Source organism: Alligator sinensis, unplaced genomic scaffold (assembly GCF_000455745.1).
Source record: "Alligator sinensis unplaced genomic scaffold, ASM45574v1 scaffold402_1, whole genome shotgun sequence".
Classification (NCBI taxonomy): domain Eukaryota; kingdom Metazoa; phylum Chordata; order Crocodylia; family Alligatoridae; genus Alligator; species Alligator sinensis.
Genome location: NW_005842089.1, coordinates 477,578 through 490,589, shown reverse-complemented (window position 1 = coordinate 490,589; position 13,012 = coordinate 477,578). Strand labels below are relative to the sequence as shown.

Sequence of the window (13,012 nt, the reverse complement as noted above, 5' to 3'; positions counted from 1 at the left end):
CCTCCGTCAATGGCGCATGGAAAGAGCTATGTCTTCCTTGTTTGATAAAGTCTGGATGCAAAGTTTGGCTTGTAGGGATGGGCAAGATAATTGAACAGACAGGTGGGCCAGGTAGGCATGGATGAGTGAGAGTAGTGGAGTCATGACAGCCTGAGCACAGGGAAGTGAGCAAGCCTTTCAAAAAATGTTTTGTAGGAGAGAATAATTAAAGGCATGGAGGGAGGTGGAAAATGGGATCAAGCACAACATCTACAATACAGGTAGATTGTGCCATGTTAACCTGATAGTTAGCTCTGATATCCGCATTTGTGGACAAAAGTAGATGTAATCTGTCTGGACCTCAGGAAAGCATTTGCTATAGTGCCTCTTGGGAAATGGGGAATTAAGTCGGTAAAGATGGAGTTTAATAGATTTGTAAAGAGGGCAGAGAACTGGTCAAGGGGAGACCTCAGTGGGCAGTGAAGAAAGGGGAAGTGTTAGGCTGGAGGGAGGTTATTAGTGGAGATCATCAAGGATTGGTCTCACGACCAACATTGTTTAATACTGTCATTAATGACCTTGGCAGAGAAAAGTAGATGTGTGCAAATGGAATTTGCTGATGATAGAAAGATTGCTCTATCCTAGGGGAAGAATGGGATGACCTTGAAGACAGTAGTAATAGAAATGGAATGAAATTCAGTTGCACAAAATGCAAGGTCTAGAGTCCAGACTCCCATGACTTTGTGATTTACTGCAGCATACCCTAAATGCTCTCACAGCCCTCTGGCACCAGCCCTGATCGCTGGGGCAGGGTGGAGTCCCAGACCTACCCAGAACGCGCCGGTACAAGCCCTTGTACAAAACGGTGGATGCTAAGAGACCAGCGTAGTTGGCCCCAAGGTTGGATGGCCTGGTACCAGGTTAGCGGCAGCTGTCGGAGGCGCAGGTCAGAGGCTGGTTCCACTGGACAGGGGTGTCTGTCTGCAGCATAGGTGGGCATACTAAACTTCAGCTAGCTTTTGAATCCAGGAGCAGACTGGAAAGAGCATTTAAATTCACACATTATGGAGGAGACCTGGTGCTGTCAACAGTGTAATTCATGGTCCGGCGGCTTGTAATTATGTTAGTTAAATGAGGAGGATCCCATGTCGAGAGCAGTGAATTAGGCTGAATTACAGCTCCTGTTCAGAATTCCTAATGGCCAGTCAGGGTCAATTAATCCCCGTCATCAAAGACTCCGGTGCAAGTTGCCAGGGCCCAGCTTCTCTGAAGGTTGGACCTCAGGGGGCTGAAGTAGGCTGTCACAATCAGTGTCACTCTTGGGCTACAGCATCTTTCAAGGGAGCAGGGCCTGCAAAACTCAGACCTCATTCCTACTACCCTCCACCCGAAGCAGTCCGTGATATTTCCTTTCCTTCCACAATGAAAACAGCAATAGGAAGGCCCTGAATGCACTATGTTCCTCTTCCTCAGACCCAGGCAAATACAAGGAACCCACTTCCAACAAAGCCAGCGAATAAACCCCGTCCCCAGAGAGCTGCAGAAGACCAGACTTGTGCTGGTGCAGTCTTGTATTCCCCCAAGGGCACCAGCCAGCAGAACAACCTCACGTCACCGCAAGAAGGTCAGGTGGGTTTACTGCCTGGCTGACAGCGGGACCTAGATGAATGCAAGAAAACTCAGCATGAAACGTGCAGAAACCCTCCTCATGGATAACTCGCAACCTGTTGCCAGGCAGTAGCACTGCAGACCAGACCAGCTGGAGATTGAGAAGACCTGTTTGAACATCCATGGCCGGGCCCCGCAAGGAAGTTACAGCCCCTGCCTCAGCAGGGAAGATCTCAGATATCCCACAGCTGGAGTCCTACGTCTCAACCCCAGGTCTGTTTGATCACTGCCCTGTGGCTCCCTGCTGGAGACGAGCACCAAGCAGAGAGTTGCAGAGCAGATTCTGTTTGGGAGAGGAGCTTAAATGATTTCCTTTGATGTCGTTTTGCTCTGCAGCGGTTCTTCTCTTCTGCACTCCGAGCACAGATTTCTATTCCCAAGGCACATGGGCACTGCCTCCCAAAAGGGGCCACAGTCTCTCTGGCTTTTAGCATATTGCACTTGGTCTTCTTGCCCCTATAAGAATCATGGCTTCCCTTGGGCAATGAGCAGAAGCTGTGGGTTCCCCAGTGCTGCCAGCGTAAGGACAGCTGTGAACAGAGCCAGGTGCTTGCAAACCCTTGTTCTTTGGCCGTGGTCCCACTTTTGAGTTTCTGTCTCTCCTTAACACAGGACACCACTTCAGAGGACAACAGCTGTGAACAGCCAGTCAAAGCCTGCAGCCACTCAGCAAGCCAACAAGCGGTTTCAATGATAACCACGCAGCTGGTGAGACCTCCAGAAGTGGGAGGTTGCACTGAACAAAATGGTGCTTCATAACCTGTGCCTTCCCTCAGTGAATAACTGGGAAAGCCCCCCCGGGTCACATCCAAGGATGCACAGATGGTCCCTGGGAGCCATGAGAGCTCTCATGGGGTCCATGATTACCTGAGAAGCATGTGCTTCAGGTGGGAAGGGCTTTTTAATTGTAAGCCACTGTGCTTGTGGGGAACTGACTGACACAGGAGCCATGTGGGATGCACTAAGATGGAGCCAAGTGTCACTTTGCCTTAAAGGCCTGTAAGACCATGGAGCTAAAAGACGTTGCATCAAAACTGCCAAACAAGGTGCACGGTGCTGGATCAGGCCGAGCAGCCGATCTGAAAAGCCAGCCTGCAAGCAAGGCAGGTGGCACCCATGGACTGCAGCCTCAGACTCCATTCCCGCTGGCTTGGCATGATGTTTTGTCAGGGCACTGCTTAAACGTTGCTGTGTTCTCCCTCCCATTCTCTGCCAAGCCCCTCAGAGTCGGGGAGGACAGAGCTAATGAGAAGTTCCAGCTATCGCATCTGCTTCCTCCATACCTTCTGTCCTCCCCCAGAGATTGGGCTGGATTTTGCGAGGGACTTGGCTCTCTCACTGGCTGGCAATATTTTTCCCCTCCTTGTAAGGGCATACCATCGGTCGTCAAATCAGCGAAGCTCATTCAAGCAGCTTCTCTTTCACGGTGTCTGCCCTCGAAAATTGAGCAAGGTTTCTGTGCTGTCTTACTTAACACGCACAACTAACTGCCTATAAGCTGAACTGTGTGGGTCGGATTCGCAGCTGGTGTGAGCCATCCTTTTTCCAGTGACTTCAGGGAATCTCAACCAGTTTAGGTTTGCTCAGGATCTGGCCCTTCAAATCCCCAAATTGCTTTGCTGCTCCACTGAGATGCATAGAAGCTTCTTTTTTCTTATTTTTAAATTTCATCTGCCTCCCCTCTCCTCCCCCCGGTATAAAAAACTGCAGATCCGCACAGCAGCATTGCAATAAGGCTCTTTTCTGCTTTTCATCTGGATAACGTGAAATGGGGTTTGGGTTGTGCAATTTAATATCCATGGCTCTGTACTCAGTGTCATGAAGGGGAGATTTTTATCCCTGTGGCTCAGGATTAGCTGGGAGATGAGTGTTGTAGCACCCCCTACACGCCACACTCCCTATGAAGAGACATAGAGCCGGGAGGCCTCTGTGATTTTCTGTTCAGCCTCTTGCAAATATTGCTCTCAGTAAATAAAGCAGCAAAATCCCTCTAGATCATCACCAGGTAGAAAACCAATAGGCAGGCAGGGAGAGATGGATCATATACCAGGGAGGTCTTATGGGTACTGTCTCCTGATGATATGTGGAGCTGGGAGTTAGGACTGTCTGGGGTTTCGTGTCATGCCCAGCGCCAGGCGAGCTGTCCGAGTACCTCCGCCACACACTTGCTGTATGCCATCAAGCAAGTCATTTCTCTCTTCTGTGCCGCAGACTCCTCCAGACAATTGGGACAATACCACTTACCTCACAGGGCCGTTGTGAGGGTTAGACACACAGTGTCAAGCACCTTGAGCCTCAGGTGGGCTGTATTCTGCAATTTCCTCTTATCAGAGCAGCACCTCTGTGATAGACATAGGAATCAGACTGGGACAGGAAGAAAAGCAGAAGCAAGGGGAGTGCTCCCTCAGGGCTTCCTGCTTGCTGTTCCCCACGTTGGGAAGAGTTGGGTTTCACTCCATGTGGTTGGGCTCCCCATCATCGAAGCCACGAGCATCCTGGGCACTTAACAGCCTCCCCACTGGCTGTCTCAGCAGTGGCAACCTTTGCCCTGGCAGTTGGTAGCCAGGATTACAGTGGAAACTCGAAGGAAGCACACAGCGCCATGGCTGAAATATATTCGCCCCTGGGCTCACCATGCAGCACTAAATTCACTTTAATGAGAGAATGACGTTTTATTTTTTCTACTCCTAATAGAATATGACAAGTTCCGGCCCAGCTCTGTAGTTTAAGCTGGAGAAGCTTGTCCCTGGCTAGTATAGGGGCTCAGTTATAACCAACCAGCATGAGCCCAAGGGCTTGATTCTCCTCTCACTTGTGTCAGGAGTGTCCCCTGACCTCAGAGGAGCTGCCCCAGGACAAAGTAGTGGACGGGAGAACCGAGCCCCAGGACCCTGCTTTTCCTGATGTACATCGCTGTAGCCGGTGGAGTGAGGCTGTATTAGGCGAGTTCCTGAAATCAAACACCGCTAGCCTAGCAGCTTGACCCTATGGCAGGGCCTGCGTGCCAAAGAGCTGTACTGGTGCCTTGTCCTGGGGATGTATGCTCCACAGGGCTCACAAGGTTAACCAAAGAGCTTTGTTGGGTTTGTTTCTTGAGCTGGGGCATGTGACTGGTGCATATTGTTGAAGATGGATTGGAGAATGGATGTCTGGAAAGAGCTTGTCTTTGTCTGTGAATGGATGCATGTCTTTGTCGATGTGCCGCAGAACAGTGCACACAATAAACATTTATACATCACTGGCTCAGGCGTGTCTATCAACCCAGTGGATTTAAGGGACCGCTTGGGATGGAAAGGTCCGAATAAAGCCTTGTCTGCACTACAGTACTGAGCACGTCCTCAGCCAGTGGTAGCAGATCCCTCCAGGCAGCCAGCAGAGTCTCTCCACCCCTGACACATGGCGTACGACTTCTGCCACCACCCAGCAGCTGGCAGAAAGCATGGGAGACACCCCCAGGGCTGGGGCTCTTTGGGTGCTACAGGGATACAAATGATAAAATAACAAGAGCTGGAAATCTGCTTGGCAGCTGCCTGGGATGAGGGGATTTAGTCAGGACAATTGCCCTGGTGTCAGCAGAAGGGCACTGCTATGCCTGGGGAATACCTTGCTCCCCTACTTGCTCCTATGTGCTCCTGCTGCTGCTTTGATGTGGTGAGGACTCTAGAAGGATTTTCTTGATCTCCTTTCCTGGGTCCCTCCTCTGAGAGCTGATCCTCCCAGGCCCTGATCCTTGAACCATGACTTACTCCTGTGTCAAGTGGGTGCAAAGAGCTAGTGGCAGTTTCTACCTACTGAGCACTGGTGGAAGTCACCACACCAGAAGTGAAGTCTGGCATCCAAAAAATGTCACACATCTTCCCCCAGGAGGTGGCACTGTGACACCAAGCTGAATATTGGGTAGCCCGCAAGTAGTGCTGTTAGCCAGACTCCATTGAATTGCCAGTGCTAACCAGGCAGGGACTTCAGGGGCATTCACAGCAGCCCCTTTACTCAGGATTTCCCAGGTTTTAATGCAGACTGTTCCTTAGAGCAAGCATTTTGCCTGTAGACTGCAACTACAATGTTTTTCACCACGTCGGGATCAGGGGATCCACTCAGCACCTCCCTATGGCTCAGAAATGCGGATTCCACCTGTTTTACCACTGAAGGCAGGTGACAGGATTCTGGTCCTCCCCAGAGCCAGAGGCTGTCGGATGGGAAGCAGCACCGCTATGAAACAGCTGAAGGCAAGGCATGCCAAAGGATGCTTCCCCTGCTGAAAGTGGAAGAAGATACAGTTGTCCATGGTGTTGTGTGAGACGGGCATCCGTATAACCCACACCCCAAAACTCTCTGGACACATTAAACAGGATCTTCACGTCACCAACACCACATGTGCCCTTTCCACATGCTGATTCATCCGTCCATCCAGCAGCTTGGAAAACCCACCAGGATTATAGCATGCCATGCTATCATATGTAGAACATGCTTGCTACATGCTTACTCATTAATAGCTTTTTGGTATTGCCTTTGGATGAAACAGCTCTTTGTCTCTTTCTTTGCAAGGCAGGAAATGCCAGGGTGCACAAAGGAGACAGGGGAGACAGAAATGAGACACAGCCGGAGGAGGAGGGAATGTGAGTGAAGACAATATAATCACACAGAGCAATGAGCAGCTGTGATGTAACAGCTGCCCTCCACGCAGCGCATCCCCTGCTTGGTGACAGATTCCTGGATCCAGAGCAACGTGCCCACGGCCGCCGGGAACAATGCCCTGTGGCACTGAGATCTCAAGAAGGGAAGCGAAAAGGGCACGGTGAGTCACTGCAAAATAAGCAAGGATGAAAGCCAGCTGTGAAGTTCTGACCATCCTTGGGCATATATCCCAGGGGCACTGGCTGACTCAGACATAACCTCTTCCCCATGCCCTGAGGAGAAGGATTAGCATGGTCCCTGTTACCGAGGAATATCATTGTCTGAATCCTCAACCGTCCATGAAGTGCAAGGTCACCATGAATTGTTCTCCGTGACATCCCCTTGGTCAGATCTCTGCAACGAGAGTCTGTGCTCTCACCTCATTGCCCTGAGTCAAATGTGACCATGGAGAGGGCCTGACCTTCACATGGGGCCATCCAGAAGGTCTCTGCCATTCATGTAAACTGGTGTGCAAGCCATTGGAAGGGCAGCTTCATCACCTGATGCCATTCAAATGTCCACGAGGGGGAGCTGCGTGACCACAGGTAACAGCATGGAGGCTGCTTTGGTCCCAGAAGATGCCTGTGACACTCTCCAAGGGATGGGGAAGCACTTTCTGCCAACACTCCCTGTGTCCTCAGAGGGGAGCTCCCAGCACATGGCTCATGAGATCCCTCTGGGAACAAGGGGTGGGGCTGGGCAAAGGACACCCCCTTTTCTACATCCAGCTTTGGATGGGGAAGGGGTCTAGGCAATCACAACCCCCCCCCCCACGCCCACCCCGTAGATTCTCAGCAACCACCAAACTATGGATAGAGACCCCAATACTCTAGCCACAGTGATAAGGCATTTCCAAGGCTCCCAGCAACAGACACTGCTGGTCCCAGCATCCCTCCCATCCTGCAAGATCATAAGCGCAATAGTTGTAACTGGCAGTGCTTTGACCCTCTGTTGCCCCTTCCCCAGGGATCTTGGAGCACTTTGCATTCCCTAACAAGCCTAATCTGAAAGCAGGACGAGCCAGAAGTTACAGCAACACAATGCTATGTTCCCTATGGATCCCAGAACCAGCCTGACAAGCACTGCTGGGACAACAGCCTGGCTTGAGAATGCCTCCCAAGCCCTGTGCACTCAGGTGACTATTGCTACCTCTGTGACACCTCTCCTAGTCTCCCCCAGGAGGGGTTAAGAAGGACCCCAGCTTTAGCTCTATTGCTCTAGCTCCACGATTCTCCATCAGGGTGCTGCAGCAATCCTAGGTGCTGTGAGATCATTTCATGGGTGCTGTGGTACAGTGGGGTGTGCAAACACCTACACATAATTCACAAGATAACCCAGAGATACTAAATAGGAATCGATGGTATCAAAAATGTTCTGACCTGGGGTCTTTTTGAGCTCTTTGCAACAGAAGAATTGCTCTGTTATTTCTCCATAGTCAAAAAAGAAGGGAATGCTAAGAGCCGGCATTTTCTAAGAGGTGCCTTGAGCCTAAAACGGTTGAGACCACTCCTCTAGATACTTTAGTCCAGTGGGACCCCACCACCTCTGTCCATGGGCTGTTTATGACAGTCAGTCCATGCGGTCTGCACTCTGAGGGCAAAAGCTTTGATATTATAGTCACCATGGTAGCCAGGTGCTTCTGTTATCAATACTAATACATACAGGACGGTGCCCACGTTGCTTGCCAGGGGAGGTGTAAACACTAAGGCTCAGTCAGCTGTAACTGTTGATACCAACCACTGGTTGCTGACCCACTCGGAGATCCCCAGAAACAGCCCAAAACAAAAACACCGAGCCAGCCACTCTGCCAAGAATTAATGAGCCGTGCACTCAGCTCAAAGGCCGCTGGGCTCATGCTTTGGCATTGCACCAAGGAGGGCAGGCTTGAAAGGTGGTGAAGTCCACTGAGGACACCAGGACAATGAGTTCAGCAGAGTGAAAAGCGTAAACACCAGCTCCAGGTGGGATGGAGATAGGTTTGGACCTGAGAAGAGAGGAGGTGAGAGGCTGGTGCCAAAGACAAACAGAGGCCAAAGCTGGTTTTCACAGAGACCAGTAGAAGGCCTTCCATGGGTGCCAGCAGGCACTGGGTGCTGCCTCTGGAGGAGATGCATGGGCAAGGGGTTGCTTTCCAAGGTTCGCACTGAATAGGTTACTGGAAGAACTTTGGAGAGTATGTTGGTGCCGATCCCTGTTATAAGCAGGTGCTTGATGGTTGAGTGGTTGGTTGCATAAAAGCCTCAAGGCAAGCTATGATTTTGATTTGGGCAAGTGCTTTCCAAACACCTCCTTCCTGTCCCTGCTCTGAAGCACTTGCAGCTAGAGAAGGCGAGAGCACACAGGAGGGGAAGGATTGATGGTCAAGAGAGCGATGTATTCTACTCCCCCACTAAAATCAACCTGCAAATGACCCTGAGACCCAGACATGGCCTGGCATTTCCATGGCTCCCGGCAACAGCTTCTACTGGTCCCAGCATCCCTCCCAGCCAACAAGATCGGCCCGATAGCTTTTCCTTGTCCACAGCATTACAGATCTGGGTCTTGAGAAGGGCCTTGAAGGAGGAGAGGGTGTTGGGGGTCAGTTCCCAAAGGGCTTTCTATGAGGAAGGGGCCATGTGGGAGATGGTATAAAGGCAGTTGTGAGAGGGGCTGGCCAATGTGAGAGGTGCTGGGGTTGCTGATGGAGCAGAGGTGGGATCCAGCCAGGAGCAGACTTCAGAGGAGCCATGCAAGCCGGACCATCTGGTTAAGCTTCAGACAGTGGAAGAGAAAGAGCTGTAAGAGGGCCAGGGTCAGAGTGATATGCGGCTGCATCCTCAACAACTAGGAGGAAGGAGAGGTATGAAAACCTGGGGGCTTGAGGGAGATTTTCAATAGCATGCAGAAAAGAGGGGTGCCTTAGAGCTATGTCACATCAAGATTGATGATTCCTCCTAATCCTGACTGTCTTTAAGGTGTCTCTTGGGGCCCAGGCCTGACTAACACTTGCTGCTAGGGTCAGGCGAGGAAGGAGGTTGTGGGCCTGGCTGATAGGAAAGGGTGGCCAGCACAGCCATGCGCCCCCAGCTGCCGGGGGCATGCACCGTTCATGGGTGGTGCAATGCAACAGGCAAGAAAGGAGGCGAGGGGCCAAGAAGCAGGGAAGGAGGTCAGGAGATGGCTCTTAGTCAAATGAAGTCAGAGCTGACAGCCAGTCACTGGGGACAGGCAGAGATGTGGGGCAGGTTGGAGAGAGACCAGCCAGGGTGGAAAGACAGGCTTCTGAATCACCGATGCACAGAGAGGGCAGCCGCAATCGTGTCCGGGGCAGAAACTACCAGGGGGAGATGAAGCCACCGAACGCCTGTCACCAGGCAGCTGACGCCTTCAGCAATCAGCAGGGCAGCCCGAATTTAGACGAGTCCTAGTAGCACCCCCAGGCCTCTCAGCCCCCCGCTTTAGATCCTGAGGACCCCAGCACACGGTCCGGTCAGCAGGCACCGTGGGGTCCGACACAACAGCAGGAGGGTGGCCCTGGAACGCCTGCCTGCCCCGAGAGTCCATGCATCAGCCTCGGGGACCAGCCCGCAGGTGGGCTGCTACGGCAGAGTGCCCGTGCGAGGGTGTTGCTGCTGGGACAGGCATGTGTGTGAAGAGTTGCGGACACTGAACCAGTTGCACCAGTCTCTTCATGTGGCTGCTCCCAGCTCCCTCGTTTTCAGCTGGGCTTGTAGCCCCCAGGCCAAGATGAAGAATCATTACCACAGGGTCCTTCTGCTCAGATCAAATACGTCCTATCAGGTGAACTCTCTGCCTCATACAGGATGGATACATTGGCCCATCTTGAAATCACTATGTGCTACGACTCTACGTCTGGCCTACATAAAATCCTGCTATGGTTTTAGTGGGACGCAGGATTTTCGCTCTGCACCCAGCTGTTGTGTGGCAGTGATGCAAGCTGGCTGTTCGTTGGGAGTGGGGAGTAATTTGGAGGGCGCCAGTGAAGCCTGACAAGGGTTTTGAGATCATGAGGTGCAGGTGCTTGTCATATAGATGACAAAAGTTATTAATATCCCAAATGCCTTTCCCTGGGAAAGAAACTTGGATCTTCCTGGGGGGATAGTGGAGGGAAGGCAGACAGAGTCTGATCCACTTAACAAGCTTCTTGGTAATTTTCCCTGGAGGAATGAATTCATCCTGTCGGCAGAAAAAAGCACTTCCTAAACACTCACCCTTTGTATTTTTAGTGGATTCCAGGATTTCTCTCAGCCAGGATGTGAACTCCTAGGATATTCCTCTGTGTCTACTTCCATGAGTTACCTGCTGGACTTTCTCCAGGCTTTTATGCCATGCCCATCACTGTAATATCTGACTACCGAGCTGGCAGCATCCCGGGTTTGCTTCTGGGCAGTAACTCAATAGCCAGCTATGAATACACCCTTGGGCATGACCCATTGTCTCTGCCTCCCCTCTCAGTGGCTCTAAGATCAGGGACAGAAGTTCAATAAACAGATTTAACCTAAATCAGTTGAGTCTGATGCTACCTCCATCCAGGTTTATCTTAAACCAGTTTCAGCCATTTTGAAAGCAGTTTATAGGCACCGAACGTCTGATTTGAACTGGTTTCCGATCACTTATGCTGGTTTATGTGTAAAGTCTGTGCCTAGCCTAAGAGACACAGGTAAGCATGGGGGATTCATAACGAGCCCAGAGTATCATTGCCATGCACAAGTCTGCTGCAAAAGACTGTTTTTTGAGAGGAATGGAGTGGAGACGGTCACGTCCAATTTACCGCTTATACTCTGATCCACGCTACTCTCCTGGGAGGCAGAGTTGGGGAGATGAGGAGTTTGGGTCATTTCTGGAAGCTCCCTAGCCTCTGCCTCTGCTGGACCAGCACAACTCACTGGCTTCCCTCAACAAGTTTAATGAGATTCATTCTGTCTGTGTACATAGTTCCTAAATAGTTTAGCCCCAGGGGAAGAACGTGACTTTCCAGCCCTGAATACAGTACGGAGGAAAGGCTTAGTCATGATTTGCACTGGTCTACTTTTACAGTCTCCTCCAGACTTCTGCACCCATGGATTCTGCCTTAGGGCCGTAGGGGCACGCTAGTGATTATGTCTGTGAAGAGCCCCTGCCCCTGCCCCTGCCCTATTTGTCTTCTACATATCGATGCCCATCAGTAGACCAAACGCTGGCCAAACAAGGGCTGCAGCTTTCTGGCCTGAAAGCCCATCTACTCCTGCTGGTCATCCCCCACCTGCAGCCCCCTGGTCCCACCCTTGTCCAGGCACAAACTCCTTCCTCCCTTCCTGGTTCACCAGAAAAATCCCACCGCTCCCAAGGGAGCCTGTTTTCAGGAGAACACCAAGATCAATGACCGGCAGTTTGGAAGCAGATGAAGGAAGCCAAATATATTTGAGTTTGACTGATTTATGACACTGTTTTCTGAGACATTGGGGATTAACAGTCCAGAAGATGCTCTATCCTGTTGACAGGGAAGATGTTCCCCAGGAAGCACGTAAGCACCAGCTGGTGGGCTGAGTGCCCCTTTGGAAAACCAGACCACATGTATCTCAAGCTGAGTTCACTGAAACAGCTTTATCCCAAGCCAGCAGCTATTTGGGGTCATAACTCCTTCCTGCCTGCTTCAAAGTTTCTGCAGGAACTTCTGGACAACCGGCTTTGGGGCCTGGGCTGCACCTAGCTGCTCACTGCCTGACCCTGCTGACCCAGATGGGTCGTGTATCTGCCAGATCACCTGCTGACCGGTCGAGATGCCTGGTGAATAAAGATTACCGCAATGTCTATTACTGAGAAACCAAGCGAGTGGACGCGATCTGCCCCCAAACCACTTCAACTCCCTGCAAAAACACTCCACTGCCCTGCTGAAGTGCAAAGCAAACTCCAAGGACCTCAGGCCCTTCCAGTTAATCATTGCAGCCTCCAGCCTACTGGCAGCACCGCAGTGACAGAGGTTGGGTCCTGGACATTACTGCCAGCAGTATCCTGGGTTATCCTGCTGCCTGATGGTATTTGGAAGGAATAAGCCATGGGGCAGCCCCCTTGATGGTTCCTTGTAGACTCTCAACCTAAAGGACCAATGCAGCCTTGGAGCAAGAAACTCAACTCCCATTAACGTCAAAGGCATTGTGCCCTCTTACTCCAGTGCAGTCAATGGCAATGTCTCATTGACTCAGGGCAATGTCTCAGGGCAATGTCACTCGGTTCAGCTCATCACACACGAGTCTCCAGGAGTCTGATAGTGCCTGTTGGAGTCCCTGGCTCCCCTGCCCCGCTGGGTTCACCCATCCAATCTGGCAGGTGGAGAACTGCATTGCTAGAAGAGCCAACTGCTGCTCTTGGGGGCTGTTTATGCAGGTAATGTAAATACTGGGTAGCTCAGGACCATCTTGGCCACTCTATACGCCTGGCGTGACATGGGTCATCAAGGGTACCAGTCCACTGAATATGCAGGGTGTCGCTGCCAATGCAGGATAATGATTACCAGACAGTGCATGGGGTGCCAGTCTGTTGGGCATGATTGACAGCACAAGGGGGTTCTCAGATGCCAAAAGGACCAGGTCCGACTACCAAAGCAGGGGACTCTACAAGGGCTAGTTGCACTGGGTACAGGTACCTGCATGGCAGGTGGCACACAGCTGACACTCTCGAAAACCCTTTGCGTAGCCAACCACCTGAATCACAC

The 13,012-nt window shown here is 51.5% G+C and overlaps 1 protein-coding gene across 3 annotated transcripts in view; it reads left to right on the top strand.

Moving 5' to 3' along the window:
• Positions 1-10,787, top strand: part of NT5M (5',3'-nucleotidase, mitochondrial) — a 20,827-nt gene extending 10,040 nt beyond the window's left edge. The window contains exons 6-7 of one of the 3 annotated variants that reach the window (XR_003094173.1): positions 1,453-1,860; positions 2,260-5,025. The gene's annotated coding sequence lies outside the window, so the exon portion shown is untranslated. Of the gene's footprint in view, positions 1-1,452; positions 5,026-10,547 lie in introns of those variants that run through there. The other 2 variants (XR_003094174.1, XR_003094172.1) reach the window with 2 other exon arrangements.
• The last annotated feature ends 2,225 nt before the right edge of the window (positions 10,788-13,012 follow it).